This window comes from Hetaerina americana, unplaced genomic scaffold (genome assembly GCF_022747635.1).
Source record: "Hetaerina americana unplaced genomic scaffold, ioHetAmer1.1.p SCAF_16, whole genome shotgun sequence".
Taxonomy (NCBI): domain Eukaryota; kingdom Metazoa; phylum Arthropoda; class Insecta; order Odonata; family Calopterygidae; genus Hetaerina; species Hetaerina americana.
Genome location: NW_027286719.1, coordinates 8,727,422 through 8,745,859, shown reverse-complemented (window position 1 = coordinate 8,745,859; position 18,438 = coordinate 8,727,422).

Sequence of the window (18,438 nt, the reverse complement as noted above, 5' to 3'; positions counted from 1 at the left end):
GGAAAACAAATGAGGAAGTACTTGATATGGTGGACGAAAAGAGGGGTTTGTTGGGAGAAATCCTATGGAGGCAGGAAAAGTGGATGAAGGGGGTATTGACCGGCTGTTGGGTGTTAAATACTGTAATAGAGGGGAGAATGTTAGGCAAACGAGCGAAGAGAAGGAACAGGATAGGGATGTTGGACGGGATGAAGGGAGGAAGGAAGTACTCAGTGATAAAGAGGGACCTGATGTAGACCAGGTTGCTGGATTTTGTGTTTTTTTAGGAGTCACAAAATATTTATTTGGTAGTTGTGCTCATCCAAAAACCTAAATTAACCGGTAGGTTACCTTATAATAATAATGATTTAAAAAAATATTCTATTGAATCTTAACATCAGAAAAGAGAAGCTCATGCATGATATTTTACCTTTCGGGACCCGCAATATATTTGAGATAAATATCTCGGTCTATACATTAGTCCAGGTACCAAGTACCAAATTGCTATAATTCAAAAGAGCACGTGTTTCTCTTCCGTCCCAACATGACGGCTATCTTTGAATTAGTCTCCTTTTGTAACATTTTTCATTATAGCAGCCAATAATTAGGCCTAAGTTTCGGCGGATAAAATTTTACGTGTGGATGGATATACTGTTGCTTGGTCACTGCCACGCATATACTTATGTTTTATGTGAATCCTTGCCTTTGCATTGATGAGTTAGTCCTCAGATAAAATAATTAAATATAAAGATCATCATGAGGTTATATCTGTAGTCAAAGGCCTTTTGGGAACTACCTCCGCATTTAGATCAATATATAGCAGCAGAAAGAGTTCTAATTTCTTAAAAATAAGTAACGTAAATGACAACCACTCCGTGTGAAAAATTAAAATTGAATTATTGCTCATGTTCACATGTCCTGATAACTCATGTTCATATTCAAAATGCCCACTACTGATTCATTTTTCGACCGACATTAACCGTTATTATAGCTTGAAAGCATCGTTGCTGATGAAGACAGATTTGAATCTTTTGCATTTATTCCTCGGTTTAGGGAAAGCCAGGGTGTCCTTTCATTCGAGTTTTTCACACTCCACATATGGAAAATAAAAGACGATCATCAGCTTAATACAAAGTAATGGTAAATGCTTACCCATGACATGCCATTCCATTCGAAGGGCTCGCGAACGTATCTTTAAATTGAAATGTGATTCTATTTTAGCAAACACGAGGGTGAAATAAATTTTACAAGAATCATATCATTTTGTGAAATTAGTTACCTGACTTTAAAAACCAAACTTTCCGTTTCACGGCTATGGAACATTCTTATAGAAATGCATACCTATTATTTAGTTACTTATTAAGTTAGGTATTATATAGTAACACTTCTGAAAACACAAACCATAAATTTAAATCGAGGCCTATAATATGAATTGATACGATCTTTTCTTATACACCAAAGCATCAAAGAGCTTTACGCCTGCTTTATGAAGACTCCTTAATGTTTACTACATTTCATAGTCTTTGAGGTTTTTGGCTTTCATAACTCTTCCCTTTAGTTATTTCTAGCCATACGTTTCATGTCAATGGCCAAGCTCAGGCTAGGCGACGTGTTTCTCCACGCTGGCAGTAACTATGAAGAAGAGTTCACGCAGAATTGTTCGTCACATCTACTTCAAAATACACCAAAGAGCAAGAGGTCTTATGATAAATCGGTATACGACACTTTAAAAATATTTAAGTTTCCCAAGAAGAATGACAAGGAATAGGCGTTCCATTATGAATTTCCTATGAAAATTTTCTATTTTTCAAGCTGAAAACGAGGCTTTTTTCATAAGTTTAGTTCCTTCTTTAGGTCGAATTTAGGCTAACATGTGTCCGAAATTTGATTTGGAGAGACTAGAGAACAGTGTCAAAGTGGATGCCCTACTGTAAAAATGAACTTTCCTCTTTTTATAAGAAGTTTAAAGTGTTTAGTTTACTATGAAATATAAAATTATGATCTGTGAAATTCTGTAAAATGTTATTAAATTTCACCGATTAATATCGATATATTGATATAAATTGGAATGCAATGTTTGAGTTGGACTATCCAAATGGAGAAAGGGGCAGTGATTTTCAGAATGATGCCGAAACGGGGAAAGGTGCAATAAAGTTTTTAAAACCACTCACTTACGACGAAGCACATTTAGGGTCAAGTGCGACGTGACATTAATGACGGAGTCGAAGCTTTGTGACCAAGCGATACACGGAAAGAGACGAGAGGGTCGGGAGAGGGGAGGAAGAATGAGAACTTTTACAAGGTTAGACGCGGCGTTCTGGTCTAATCCTATCCGGCTGATCACTGACGGCGCCCGTATTAATATTCAGGTCATACCTCCGTTCACTCTGGTTTTAAATCAAGCCAGTCGGCTCTCTAGCCCCATCGCTTCAAATGTGCAAATTTGAGACGTCGCAAGGGAATAACCATACGAGCTGAGCAATGTCCCGCACACGATACTAACTTTCGGGTCGATAACTGTGATAAAGCCGAAGAGTTACGGGCAGCCCCGTGATTCCCTGAGGGGACAGGCGGCACTCGTCATTCCCTCCGTGGATTGAAGCATAGTTCGACGGATTAAAAGAATTCCAGCGAGGCGGACGGACACGAAGCGGGCATGGTGAGGACACGGCCCAGCCAGGAGTGGTGCCTCTGCACGTGGAGGGGGAGGGTGTGGCCGGTGCACATTGGTTCACGGACTCCCTCCTCAATGCTGCACCACCGTTGCCCTCCCCATCGTCCCCACCGGTGAGCGTCCCCGGCGGCATCGCTCCCGCGGGGGACTTCCCCGGGGGACGAGTGGCGAGCGTTGGAATTCGAACGGCCGGTGATAAGGACGGGAGAAGGGAGGACAGAGAGAGAGAGAGAGAAACAAACCGTACCGATTTCCCGCACGAATGACTGTTTCCAGATGTTTGTCCGTCTATTCGTATTCTTTCTCCGCTAAGCCTCCCAACGACCCGTTTCCTCTCCGCATCCGCCCCTCCTGCATTTCGGCCTCCCTCCGACCCCTCGCCATTCCACGCTTCCCCCGTCGTGCACGTCCCCCTCCCTCCGCCGACCCACCTCTCCCACACTCCACACAACGCCCGCCCCTCGCCATTCCTTCCCTCCCACCTTGCCCAGGCCATCCTCTTGCAATTTTAATCGAGCGCAGCCTCAAGCCTCTATCTCATTCTTCAGCCGCGCCAGCCGTCCATTTTGGTGAATAATTTAGCGGACGCGGAAGAGTGACTCTTGACTTTGTAGCTTTAATTTGCTAAACACTCGGCTTGCGCTTCACAGGGAATCGCTGCTTTTTACGCGGCGGACGGATATATTTTATTTGAATGCCTATATATCTAATAACCAAAAGCCCTATGAAGCTTCCAGAGGGATCATAAATCAAAAACACGCACGAACACATATGCCAAACATATGTATACGCGAAGAATTTTACCGGTTGAACAAACATGAAAGGAATCAGAAGATATACAATATAAGACTCCACTCCTCTAAAGCAGAGATTTTATCTGAAGGGCAAGATGCGTGTTGAGCAAATCAAGGCTGCAAACTGCAACGGTGGATATGAGTTACACATGACTACTCTGAGGTCACATGACTCTTCTCCTTAGATTTCATGCTAAAAATACCGATTCTTCTTAATCTCATAGGCGTCGATTACGAACAATCTTTGCAAGATATTTCTTTAGGTATTCCATCATTCATAACTCATTGGATTTTACGAGCCCGCGAGTAAGAATTCATAACATCAATGCCAATTCGCCGAATGAAAAAAAAATTTTAATGGCTTCAATCTTATCACTTTTAAAACTATTTTCATTGGCGTAAACAATGTCATTTTCATTTAGAACACGATAAATAGTGAGTATTTAGCTTATCAAAACAATGGGGACCGAACAAATATATCTCGATGAAGAAATGGGCCATGTCATTAAATATCACATGCTATCACAATCTTTTCATTGATTAATGCATCAAACTTCCGTTTAGGTCATTATTTTGGAGCATTCCGCTATTTTTTGAAGGATTCATTATGCTCACGAAAAGTTTCCGTAGCGTATGTTGTTTAAATAATAAGTTTCACCCCAGGTTTTGAAGGAAGTTCATTTCAAAAATGCCTATCACTCTATCAGAGTGAATTACATGCATCGCAATATCGAAAAAGCGAACAATAATTTACCCGGTTTAGGAGTCATTCCTCTTCGTGGTAAATCGATAGTCCCTTGCATTATAACATTTGGTCATCTGTCCCAGCAGGTTTCCGTGACCTCACTCTCAATACGGGGAAACCCACCAAAGATTCTTTTGCGGCTTTCGATATCTCTTTCTTGGTAGATTCCCACATTTCCTCGATAGTACTCAGCTCTTTATCGTCATCCATGATTTTCTCTACAGCCTGCTGATACTCCTTCCTTATCAATCCATGTAATGCTTCTACGTTCCAATTCCAAACTCGCCACTCTTGCCTTATCCTTTTCAATACGTAAGAGTTTTATGCTGGAGAAGCAGTGGGGGTATCCGCCTTGTTGAAATGGAAATACCGCTAGGCGTAGAAGTAGAAAGATTTTATTGAGTAAACAGCATTCAATAATAATTGAAATAATAGTTCGACAAACTCCCCAGACATACTTTAGAAGATTTAACATGAATCGAGTCTCATAATGCATGTAACAGAGTAATAGATTATGAGAGATATCATTATTTCTTATTTATTTAAACACAGTTCGATTAGGACCAAATAAACAAGAAAAAATAGTATTGATTATTCGCTGACAAGTTCACTGAGCATGGTAATATGGGCGAATCACATGAGTCTCTCTGTCTTTCTGCACACTACTTCTCTCGTTTGCAGCGCTTATTCCAGAAACGGGTAGGTAGATGGTATCAAGTATGTTTGACTCTTTCAGTCGATGACGCTGTGATAAGCGGCATAATAGTTACCCTGCAAAAGTTAAGTTGCATCTGTTTCCCGATCCGTCGTGTTGGCTCGTAGATCTTATCCTGAGGTCTCCCAGTGAGCGCCGGATCGTTGGCATCAGCCCAGGTTGTCCTCGGCGTTTCTCCGCGCCGCGCTGCTGCGTAGCTGGCAGAGTCGGGGTTCAGCGTTAGAATGTTGATTCGCGAGGGTGCTGCGAAGGTGCGCTGGAAGGAGCAGCAGTCGTCGCTCGACCCTGCGTTGTAATGGCGAAAGTATCTTCATGTAATTACTATTATATGGCAACACCGGAAGCGCGATGAATAGAAGAAACCGGAGCTCGTAGAAATTGCTCAGTAGCAGTAGTATTTAGGGTAGGCGACCGACAGCTGCGGTCATTTGCGCCATTAGGGATGGACAGGAAAGGATGAATGGTGGAGAGAAACCCGGCGTCAGCATTATCCTAGTCTTTGCGAAAGGCGCCTAGGGGTCCGCAGCTTAGCGTCTCATCCGACGGACTGCGTACTCACTCAAAGTTCTCTACACAAAGCACCTCAAGAAGGGATCGAGATACCACTGAAACATATTCACCATCGCCGGGATTTGAACCCGGTTCCTCTGGGTGGAAAGCCAGTACGATAGCCACCACTCCATCTCGTTCCCCAATTGCGCAGTGGGCCCATTTTCGAAGGGAGATCACGAGAAGGGTGAAATGCTGAGTTATGCGTGTGAAGGCTCTTTTCTGGAAAAGGAATACTCATTGGACAACTTACAAGTGCCAATTAGTCACGTAAAGTGTCAGCAGAACCGTCGGTAGACTGCAGCAGGAACAAAAACTACAAATGGGAGAAGTGCATGAGCACGGGGACCGGCAAGGGTTTCTGTGGTTAGCAACTCTCTCGCTCACTTGCCCTTACCTTATTTGAGCCCCTAATAAAATTATTTCTACTCCTTTCATGCCTGCTTTCCCACAATTTTCTCTGACTCTTTCGTATCTGAGTGGCACGAGCATTGATTTGGCCTCCACTGCACGACAGGCGTAACGGAGGCCTCACTCGGGGCCTTCTCTCAATACCATGATAAAGCTACCATGACAGCTGCAAATAACTCACCGTTCACGATCCGTTTCCCGAACGCAATGTGACTGTCAATACTGACTTATGCATATTTCACGGTGTTTTTCCAGGAACCAAGCACAGACGAATGGTTGGTCGTATTCTCCCTCCTGTCTATGGTCGATGTGCTTGGAAGAGATAACTGGGCAATATTATATAGCATTGGAAACTAGCGATTTATTTGGAACTGTCCTTCGAGGTCCTTTTTCAGCCTCTGTGAATGAGCTTTCGTAATAACATAGGCTTTTGACTGCGGTTGACGGGCTTGTGCCATGTGCGCGAAAAATGACAATCACGTTAACCTTGTTGCCTCTATCCATGGTTCAAGCCAAAGAGTTGATCGAGTAAATCAAGTTGAGAGCGCGGTGCCTCACGTAACTCCGAGGTCGCCGCGGGCGCAGCGGACCAAAAGAATTGCTCGTGTCCTCCATTCTTCCGCTATATGGATGCTTCGAGAGATTAGGGGCCGGCCCTTGGCAACTCCAAGGAGGATAGAGGGAGTGGATCTCAGATTATGTGAGCGAACGACCATGTTAAATGTTGGCGGCCATACACATCTTAGCGTCTGATGCCTATCATTGAGGTCAGTGTTTGGCTGTTCCGGAATCTGCCTTCCCTTGAATGGTCTGACTAGCTTGGTTGACGTCAAATTATCATTACCCGCGTTTATTTGGGAGTGCATCGGTCCTCTTGATTAGAATTATTCAGGGGTCTATAGATTCCACCACTTGCCGAATGAGTCTGCGGAGATATCTCCCTCGGTTCGTTTATCAGTTGCCGTTCGGCGGAATTGGATTTTTATGTGTCCCTCAGGAGTTCATTAGTTTGCACTCTATTGCTCTTCCTGGTGAACCGATTCAGGATTTCTCTTAAGTGCGCATGATTTCGTGAACTCCCTACATTAGGTAGTGAATCCGGCTCCAGGAATTTATTATTCTGCACGAGTGTTTAATCTGTTTTACGAGTGGTGACCGAACACTCCTCCACCACACGCCCTTGCGGCAGCTTGCTGGGCATTTTGTGGATGTAGATGAAGAGAACGTAATTTCCTTCGTCGTGGGGAACTTGGTTTACTTGGTTGCTCGTACGTAAAATGCTTCCCAGGCAGGCTGCTTTTCTTCTCGGCCGTTCCAGCTTCACTCGTTTCCATAGCCAGTCGTTTTATAATAAGTATTCTTCCATTCAAAGCACAGTCTTTATAAAAGAGGGATGATAATGTTTATGATACTCCATCCATTTTCCGGGTCATCTATTCTGTGGCTTGCAGTTTTATCGTTAATTCCCTGTTTAACATTTCTATCCGATAGCTTATAACTTTCGTTATCCTTGTATAAATAAATCCCCTCATTTATTCTATGGCATCTGTCGGCTAGTCTTCATTCAATTTTTTTTCATGTCATATGAGGTATTATTTATCTTTCGCCAACTCTGAATTATTCTTTTTCACTTGCATCTTTTGCTGAGGCTTTAACTTCGCGAGCTTTAACTTCAACTGAATTCAAATCACCATCAACTACCGGGAAATTAATCGAATTAATGAGTTAGTTCAAATTAAAAATGCCTCCTTGCATTTTTAATATGAACTAAATTTTGTTTGGCTTTCATCCAAGTTCTTCGTGATAGTTACTTATTTCTTATTCCAAATGTATATTTAGTTCCCCGTTCTCTCTTTTTCCCAAACATGACGCTCTACATCGTGTGCATCTCCCCGTTTCCCACCATCCCCACCGCAATTCTATCGAGTACTTCCTTCCAAAAGCACCCTCGACCAAGCCAAGCCAAAAATTTTTAGGTTCCGCCGTTATCTTTACAATTAATACTCCATCACTAACCTACTTTAATTTTACTTCACTCTTTGCTTTATTTTCTACCCTACGTTGCCTGATTGTTGTAAGGGATTTCCCGTTACTATTGTCCCAGCAAAGCAGTTAACTTACGTTTGCATGCATCCGGGATTGTTGTGCCGTGGACAGCGCAGTCAATCAGGACGCAGATTGCCGACGCCAGTTTCCGCCGCGAAAATCGACGCTCGCCGTCAACAATTTCATTTCAGCAAGTTCATTTCTCATGAAGAGACACAGCGGAGGGGTCATTGCCGCCTCCGTTTCCGGGTTATGACAGCGGCGCAAAAGTGGAACGCAGTTGGAGCGGTGGCTACCGTACTTGCTTCCCACCCAGAGGGCCCGGGTTCAAATTCCGGCGGTGTTGAATGTTTTTCAGAGGTATCTCGATCCCTACTTGAGGTGCTTTGTGGAGGGCACTTTGAATGAGTACGCCATCCGTCGGATGGGACTTTAAGCTGCGGACCCCTTGGCGCCTTTCGTAAAGAGTAGGCTAATATCGACACCAGGTTTCTCTCCACTCTCCATCCTTTCGTGCCCATCCCCCATGGCGCAAATGACCGCAGCTGTCGGTCGCCTCTTCTAAATACTACTACTACTACGAAACTAAATCACTCAATGCCGTTCCAAACTCAGTTCTGTACAGAAGCAAAAGATATGTATGAATTAGGGATTTACTTCTGAATAAAACTCTGACTTTGATTGCCACCTTTTCTCTCCTTTTGTTTAATCTCGTCCTAGATTTCCAGCATCTAGTTTTCTGGTGATTCATTCTAATTAGCAAATGCTTTATGCCTTCATTTTAATTGACAAAATCCAAGATTCTTCTCTGACTCAATTGTTAAACGTAGCTGTATAAAACCAATTAATTACTTATTCTACTTTTAGATGAGTAACAACTTTTATCACGCATAGATCTACTAGATAAGGGAAAGGTGGTACTCCAGTGGGCAGAGCGTTAAACTACTGACTGGACGGCCCAGTTTCGATTCTCCAGAGCGCCTTTGGGCACCGTCAGCTTTGCTAAGATGTGTGATTTGTCCATTGTACCAAGGCCCCCATGTGTGAATGTCACATGCTGTTGAGCTCATGTTTAGATTAGCTCAACCCTCGCATGACAAATTGACCTTCAGGTTGATAGCTGTGGTTCTATTGGTAAAAAAACTAAGTATAATATCAAAAATCTGATAACGTCCAAATTAAACTTCAGTTCGTAATTCATAAGGCTATAGAAGAGCTAAATGACCAATTATATAATATATACGACGAAAATAAGTGAATTGTTGGGAAATTGGCTATTATGAATAATTAAAATCATGATATCCAGCTATAATTGATATTTGAAATGACATTAAGTAGAGTGAGATTATATTTCAGCGTATTTAATATATGAAATAACAAACCCCATCCAACCAAACCTTTTGTGTTTACCATAAAATGTACCCACTTCCCATTTTACATATTTTTGTGGTTATTTTTTGAAGTGTGTCTTAGTATTAGTCATCGATTCTTATTTCTAGCCGGGCATCGCACAAAGTCGTAATGGATTGAATCCGTGCTTTTATGTCGTGTAAATTGCTAATTAATTTTTTAAATTGTTTGCTTAGAGTAACTTGTGACATAATGGTAATCCCTCAGTGGCAGATGGTTTTTTAGGCAAAAAAGTACAACCTTAACTTTTACACTTGAGATATCACCATGAAAATACTCTCGAATATTTTCAGTATTCATTTTTCCTCGCTAATAGTTGTCATAGGTGCTCGTGAACAGAGTTTGAAAAGAATAATGAGCCCATTAACTAAAATCTATTGCATCAATTGTCATTCACTTGATGCGTTAATGTATCATATTTTATGGAGCTGGAGAGATTTAAGTTCCTTTGAAAATTCAAAAATTTAAGAACTTGCTCACATGCGTCTCCTTGATGCATTTAAGGAGAGCCATGCCGCTGTCGATATCAGTGCCATTCTATGGGAGTTGTTAGAACTGCAGAAAGTGAGCTCTATTATCGTTGGTTAATTAGAGAAACCCATTTTTTCAACATATTAATCTAGTGCGAAATTCAGCTGCATTCTACCGGTGAATTCAATCGTACTGTATCATAGAAAAACTGAGAATAATCGTTAATTGCCTCAAGTTAGCTCCAGCTAAATGGCAAATGAATGAAACGCGCCTCCGCGTTTTATCCATTTCTTTCATACCCTTTGCTATGATTCAGTCTCTCGGCTGGCATAAATAATCCTCTGGGTAGGGTTTGTCTTCGATGATCTCGAAAACGGTTTCTCCGCTTCGGACGGAGAAATGTTTCGAATCGCCGTTAAAGGATTATGCGGCTATCGTGGCCTTTACTCATTGCATCAGTCAATCCGTCTTTTATTCTCGAACTCGATTTTCACTATTTTTACGCTACCTTTTGTGAATGCTCGATGCCCCTCACCCCATGAATGAGGTAACACTTCATCCAACTCTTAGAGAACTCTATGCTTGCTTTTCCACGAGAAAACATTCCACCGATACGAAATGAGTTGTCTTCCGATATGATTTGGCAGCTTTGCGTGAATGATTTTTGGGAAAGATATATATCGATAGGAGAATCATTTTCTAGTAATATTAATCTTTTGGCCTACTTCGAGTTGGAGTGTAAATGTGTGCTGATCCGTTTCTATTGCATTGGGTAAGATAAACCCACCCGATCAAATATGAATGTTTAGGGAAAATGCTCTTGGTGGGTACAAGTATGATTTTTTAATGATGCCAATAATTATTCTGGAGTTATTTTCATTAAAATATAAAAATTTCAACGGTGCACGGTTGTGTAAAAAGATAATTTAAATGAAATAAGTCAAGTAAATAAGTACTATATTTTATTATGGTCATCAAAGTATGAGAGCCGAGGTTTGGTTACTTTAGGAATTAGAATACGTGTACATGTGCATCGAGTTTGAGCTGGTTGCGAAAGCAGCACTAAAGGAGTTGCTAGTCACAAATCAGGGTGGTAGTGTCTTGCTGCTCACTTCCTTCCGCCGCGTCATTACACGCGAGGCATTGTCAAACAGAAAATCCCAGCGCTTGGATTTTATTTGGCGAAAAAGAAGGCATCACTTGATATTTGTACCCGTTACGCGCCGTTCAGTCTTTCATCGCTGTTCCTGCTGAACTGCCATTCCATATACATACCTGAATAATTTTCATTTTTTATTATTCATATGGTTGTATTTTTCTATTTTTTTAAATATCTATTATTTCTAAAAACGGCCCGTGACGACTGCCGGTAAAGGGAATGTGGGTGTAGCTGAAATGTTGTGTTATTGGTAGAAAAGTAATGAGAAATAGGATGTTACCAATTTCAGTAAGGGTCAATTAAAAAAAGTTGTCCGTAGATGATCACCATATATTGGTGATGCTATTTTATACATATTCTTGCATAAGACAACTTTGAAGGGGATCGAAATGGTGCGGGGGCTAACGTACTGGCTTCCGACCCTGAGGGCGTGGGTTCAAATCCCGGCGGTGTTGAATATTTTTCAGAGGTATCTCGATCCCTACTTGAGGTGCTTTGTGGAGGGCACTTTGAGTGAGTACGCCGTCCGTCGGATGGGACGTTAAGCCGCGGACCCCTTGGCGCCTTTCGTAAAGAGTAGGCTAATGCCGACGCCGGGTTTCTCTCCACCCTTCATCCTTTCTTGTCCTTCCCCTATGGCGCAAATGACCTTAGCTGTCGGTCGCCTCCCATCAAAACTACTACGACAACTTTGAACGTGTTCTATTTAATATATATTTCTTGCTGCTATATGCTTAGAGCCTGGTATTTTATGGATTTATTCAGTCATTATTCATATTTTCACTGCTGTATCTTACTTTCCATTTTACTGCACATTTCAGCCGTACGTATTCTCTCGTTTACTTTATGGTACTCTTGTTTTAAAATGGTTGGTGTGCTTTCCAAATTCGTTATGGATTTTAGTGGGGGTGATGGATTTTTATTAGAAATTTAGCCCATTCTTGAGTACCAAATGAACAGCATTTGAGATGCATTATTCCGTCTATCGGATGAGTCGTTAAATTTTCGACCCCCCTGACGAACCTTCTTGCAATTTTGGGATAATAATAATACCGGATAGCTCCTTACCTTACTTCCTCTACGTAAATACCACCTCTATAAAATTAAACGACTATTCATGCCTCCTCCCATTTTGTGTCTCTTATTTGCAAAATTCGGCTTCACTTTGAGTTAATATGATATTTTTTCTTTGTATGTCCCCTCTAGGGGTTGGAATTCTGGGGAAGTGATTATAATTGCTTCATGCAACTTGCAATTTCCGATTCCGCAATTAGCACTAATTTGGACTCTTCATAATAATTATTTCAAAATATAGTTTAGGAGAGCATTAATGAATAAATCATATTTTTTCGAGGTCTGCACATTTTTATGAGAACTGCCCGTAGGGAGAAATTCTTTTGCTCATAATGAAGCAGGCTAACACTACCTAGTATCAATACAAAAGAGAATCAATGCAAAGGTTGTCATTACACATTGAGTGTTTTTTTACCTGACATAATTATTTAATTCCCAGTAGAAACTTACTTCTTTTTTTCTTATTTGTCCAAGCTTATTTGAACCCAAAGTGATACTTTCATAGTGGTTAAAGTTATGGTGGAGGATTGTTTGACTAGGAGGGATAGCAATCGACAATTGACCCACTGTCTTACAACTCGTGCGTACTGCATCCCAAACACGATACTTCCTAGCGGCCAGAAACCGTCAGCGCATCCATTCTCTTTGAAGCGGAGAGCGAGTTCCCTTTCCTTTCTCCAATGCTGACCTCGCAAGCTGACGTTACATGCTGTTCCAACATCTGCTCCAGTCTATACATGCCCTGGTAAACATTGCATTAAAATCAATGCATTACATCTGAAAAGGACCAATAGATAACCTCAGAGTTCGAGTATATCGGAACTGCCTTTAAAATGAGGGCAGTTAAAATTGATCAAGGAAATTTTATTGTGCAAGCATAAAAGGAATGTTTAAGAAATTCCCATGCAAATGCTTATTTCGCTTTTAAAATTCACAAGGCTTTCCTGGGACGTTTCATTGGAAAACTAGCAAATGTTGGTTCATGCCGATTTTACTGATCAAATGTAATATAAATTATTAGTATTTCAGTGAAAAATATGACTTAAGCCAATGGAGTCATTGAGGATGACGACTACTACACTCGTTATACACCAGGGGTGCGTAAAATAACCAACATATTCTGTGAAGTAAATTTATTATTATTAGGTAATCTACCGGTTAAGGTAGGTTTTTGGATAACTAAAATTACTAATTAAACAATTTGTGAACCCTAGCAAAACACAACGTCCTACTCTATATCAGGTCCCTCTTCATCTCTGAGTACTTTCTTCCTCCCTTCATCCCGTCCAACATCCCTGTCCTATTCCTTCCCTTTCCTCGTTTGCCTAACATTCTCCCCTCAATCACAGTCTTCAACATCCCACTGCCGGTCAGTACACCCTTCATCCCCTTTTCCTGCCTGCATAGGATTTCTCCCAACAAACCCCTCTCCTCGTCCACCATACCAAATAGTTCCTCATTTGTTTTCTTCTCGGTCCATTTCACCTTCTCCATTCTTCTCCACGCCCACATTTCAAAAGCCTCGAGTCTACGTCTATCCTCCTGCTTCAATGACCACGTTTCCGCGCCGTACATAGCTACGCTCCATATCAAAGTTTTTGCGAGTCTTTTCTTAATATCCTTACTCAAAGTCCCTGTCATCAACTCCCTCCCCCTTGTGGAAGCCACTTTGCCTTGCGCAATTCTTCTCCTTACGTCCCTACTACTTTGATCGTGTTGGTCTAAAAAACTACCGAGATACGTAAACTGTTCTACCTGCTCTAGTTTTTGCCCTCCTATTCTAATGTTTAGCTTAGCCTTTTTATTTCTAGAAAATCGCATAACCTTTGTTTTATTAATATTTATTTTCATCCCACACCTGTCGCACTGAATTTCTAATTCACTAAGCAATGCTTGAACCCCTTGGCTGACTGACAAACTAAAGCTTGGTCATCAGCAAACCTAACTGATATTACGAATTCCCCGCCCATTTTCCTTCCTACGTCAAGTTCTCTACATGCCTCTTTAATCATTTCCTCTGCATACAGGTTGAACAGCAGCGGTGATAATGGGCAACCCTGCCTTACACCTCTTCCTAACACTGCCAATCTGGACTCCCCGTTCCCCACCCGCACCTGAGCAGTCTGAGACATGTACAGATTGCGGATTAGTCTCCTTTCCCTACAATCTATTCCTATTTCCTTCAATATACTCATTAATTTTTCCCAATCAACTCTATCAAACGCTTTTTCGAAATCTACGAAACAGGCAAATACCTCCTGGTTGTGTTCTATATTCCTCTCCATTAATAATTTCATTACTGCAATGGCATCACGCGTACCTCTTCCCTTCCTGAACCCAAACTGATCATCCCCTAAGCAATCATTTGCCCTACTCTCTATCCTTTTGTTTATGATCCTGAGAACAACTTTAGCTGCGTGGGATATCAAACTTATCGTCCTGTAGTCCTCACATCATGCAGCCTTTACCTTTCTCGGAATAGAAACTAAAACTGATTTCACAAAGTCTTCCGGCTAGATTCCTTCCTCATAAATACGATTAGCCCATATAGCATCTTCCTCCCACATTTTCCTAAACATTTCAATAGTTCCGCGGGAATGTTATCCACCCCCAAGGCCTTATTTAGTTTCATCTCCCTTAAAGTCGTTCCTATCTCATCGTCGAGTATGCCTGGACCCAAGCTGTCTTCCTCTACGTCATATTCTTTTTCAATGTCTTATTTTGTTGGTCTAAGTTCTTTACTATGCAGTTCTTCTATATACTCCTTCCATCTCTCTTGTATCTTTCCTGCGTCAACTATTATCTTACCCGCCTTATCTCTAACTGTTATCATAGATCTCCCTTTCTTACTTCCCGATAACGTTTTAACTTTGCTGTACAGCGCACCGATTTCACCCTTCCTCTGCAGACTTTCCTTATCCTCGCACTGCGTCTTCCACCACGCTTCTTTTGCTTTATATATTGCCCGTCTAAATTTATTGTTTAACTCTTTGTACTTCATTTTGCCCAACTCCGCGTCTACATTCTTCCATTTCCTCCGCTCAGCCATCTTTGTAACTATCTCATCCGTGATCCATGTTTTCCTAGTCCTTTTAGCGTTAACGGTTCCAATAGTGTCTTTTGTGGCTTTAGACAACCCTCTCTTGAAACTTTCCCATTTTTCTTCGATAGTACTTAGCTGTTTACCATTCTCCATGATTCCTTCTACCGCCTGTTGGTACTCCTTTTTTTTCAAACCATTTTATGCTTCTACATTCCATTTCCAACTCGCCGCCCCTGCCTTATCTTTTTGAGACGAACGCTACACTTCATAACAACTAAATTGTGGTCAGAGTCCGCATCCGCTCCCGGGAAGCTGTGCGAATTTATCACACTGATCCTAAACCTGTGTCTAACCAGAATATAATCTGGCTGATACCTTTCTGAGTCACCTGGTATTCTCCATGTATACCTGCGTCTTTTGTGGTTTCTGAACCAAGTGTTGGTGATGACTAGCCCCTGTCTCCTGCAGAACTCAACTGCTTTCTCCCCGCGGTCATTCCTCGTGCCTAAACCGTAGTCCCCCACCTCATCACCATCTATTCCTTCGCCTACCGTCGCATTCCAATCCCCCATCACTATCAAATGTTTCCCTGCAGGAACACACGCGATTATGGCCTCTAACTGATCGTATATCCTATCGACCTCTTCTTCCTTATGGTTGCTCGGTGGCATGTATGCCTGGATAATAACCAAGTTCGTCGGTTCTGCTTTTATCTCTACTAGTAATAATCTATCCGTTACCCGCTCTATGTTGACTACGTTTCTTCCTGCGTCTTTTTTTAATACTATGGCAACCGCTCGTTGGCTCTCGTCCCCGCCGATGCATATTAATCTATAATTATCACTCCAGTAATTCCTGTCATCCTTCCATCTCACCTCGCATAGACCTAAAATATCTGTATTTCCCCTTTCCATCTCTCTCTTAATATTCTGCAGTTTCCCTGTCCTCATCATCAATATCCTAACATTCCACGTTTCTATTCTAACTAGTGTGGTCTTCTTCTTCACCGGCGTCTTCTTCCCTGCGGATGCTGGTTTTCCCTTGCAAGGATTTCGTAGGATGACGACCGCGGAAGCCTTGCCTCCCCCGTTGCCAGGCACGACACACGGCCGATTGGGTCGAGTCCCGTAGTTGCCAGGACTCAAAATCTCGCTATAGTCCATCATGTAAATTTTGGGAATGATAATTGAGGTTGTTTCCCGTTGCCTTCCTCAATAGTTTTTTTAAAGTGACACCATCACTTACTGGCCGCCCCACTGGGGTCAGACGCCATTGCAGCCGCCTCACTGAGGAACAGACGCTGCGTGGACTACCTCTCGTCTGGCTCCTAACCTTCGACCTATCTGGCATGGGTGACCCTACCAGAAGCAATTATTATTACTCCCGCCAGCGCAGTTCTAGGGGTCATCGGAACGCACAAGCCCTTCCACCACGTCAAGGTTGTAGTCCGGGGAGGGTGTGAAGAAAATATGTGGGCAAAAATTTACTCAAATGCTATATACGTACGCCTTACAGTAACTGGGAAAGGACTGACCCTCATACCCTGATGTGTGAATTTTACAAGCCATTTCGTCAAATAGTAAAAACAAGGACATCGGGAACTAACATAACTGGGCCAAGCGCAGACGGCTTATTGGGTCTCAGGCTATTAGCGCCGCCTGTGTGTGTAGGCCGCGTCACGGCCGCCAGATTGCACCAGTTCACGCATTTATTGCACAGACCATGTATATCACGGCAACAGATATACCCCTTTCCTCCTTCCCCGTTTATTGTATCTCTTTTCTGAATCTCTTCTGTCTATTTATACGCAATTTAATCACTTTTAGTCCCAAATAAGATCATAAGGTAAAATCCACTGTCGATTTACATTCATGATTGAATAATTAATAAACAGAACGTTGAAACCTCATTGCGGACCAAATGACGAACATGGTTGTCGATATTAGCTTTTTTATTGTCGATAGAGTGGTAAGTATTGGCAGGTACTCGTGTTGATAATTCAGTTAGAATTCTCCTGATGGTTTGATTTGGCAACGCGAGACTACAATTGCTGCATAATCAACTTCATTTTGTACGAATTCCTAGTGGAATCCTTCGGAGACCGTTGAGTAACAGATCTTTTATATTGATTATTAAATGTAGAGCAGAAAGCGTATTTCCATTGTATAATTATTATTTATCAAAAAGACCAAAATCAATCATTCAATTTACTCTGCTAATCTCTACCATCGTGCAGCCCTGCGCGAGATGTCTCATAACCTTTTCAAATAAGTTACGGGTTTAAGAAATCCATTTTATATTTAGGAGTCCCCTATTACTACAACAAACGGCACTGATAAGTAGCTATTTGCCCACTCAATTCGTGCGAATTTTATTTCTAACTATTAATAAAATTTCCTGAGAATACTATCATGAAATATAGTTTAATCGCAGTAATTATTTGGTTTTTGAAATGAACAATCATGTACTTTTAATAGTTGCTCCCTCAAAGATTTAATTATTAATCAGCAATCTACCGGTTAAGGTAGTTTTTGGATGGACTCGACCACCAAATAAATATTTTGTGACCCCTAACAAAACACAGTGCAGCAACCTACTCTACATCAGGTCTTTCTTCATCTCCTGGCATTTTCCATGTATACCTACGCCTTTTGTGGTTTCTAAACCAAATGCTGGTAATGACTAACCCCTGCCTCATGCAGAACTCAGTTGCTTTCTCCCCGCGGCCATTACTCGAGCCTCAACTGTTGTCCCGTACTCCATCACCATCTCTCCCTTCGCCCACCGTCGAATTCCAGTCACTATCAAATATTTCACTGCTGGAACATCGGCGATGATGACTTTTAAATGTTGGTGAACCCCATGGACTTCCTCCTCTCCATGATTGCCTGATGGAATGAATGCCTAAACTACACGTATGGCCAGGTTCCTCGATTCTACTATTATCTCTGCTAGAAATATTCCAGCCGTTGCTTGTTCTATGCCTACTACGCGTTTTCCTAAATGTTCATTCAATATTATGGCAACCCCTTGTTGGCTCTCGTCCCCGCCGATGCATATTATTTTCACTCCTGTAGTCTCCGCTATCCTTCCATCTCACCTCGAATGAACCTGAAATATCTATATGTCCTCTTTCCATATCTCGCTTATTATTCTCCAATTTTCCCGTCCGATTTCCTAGCATTCCAAGTTCCTATTCTATCTGAATTGGTCCTCCTTTTCTGCGTTCTCTGTTCTGCTGCTGTCGGTTTGCTTTTGTCCCGTAGTTGCCTTAACTCATATTCTCTACAGTTTCTATCGCTGTATTATTGGGAATGAATTTTGAGGTGGTTTCCCGTTGCCTTCCCCATTAGTGTTTTTAACGTGAC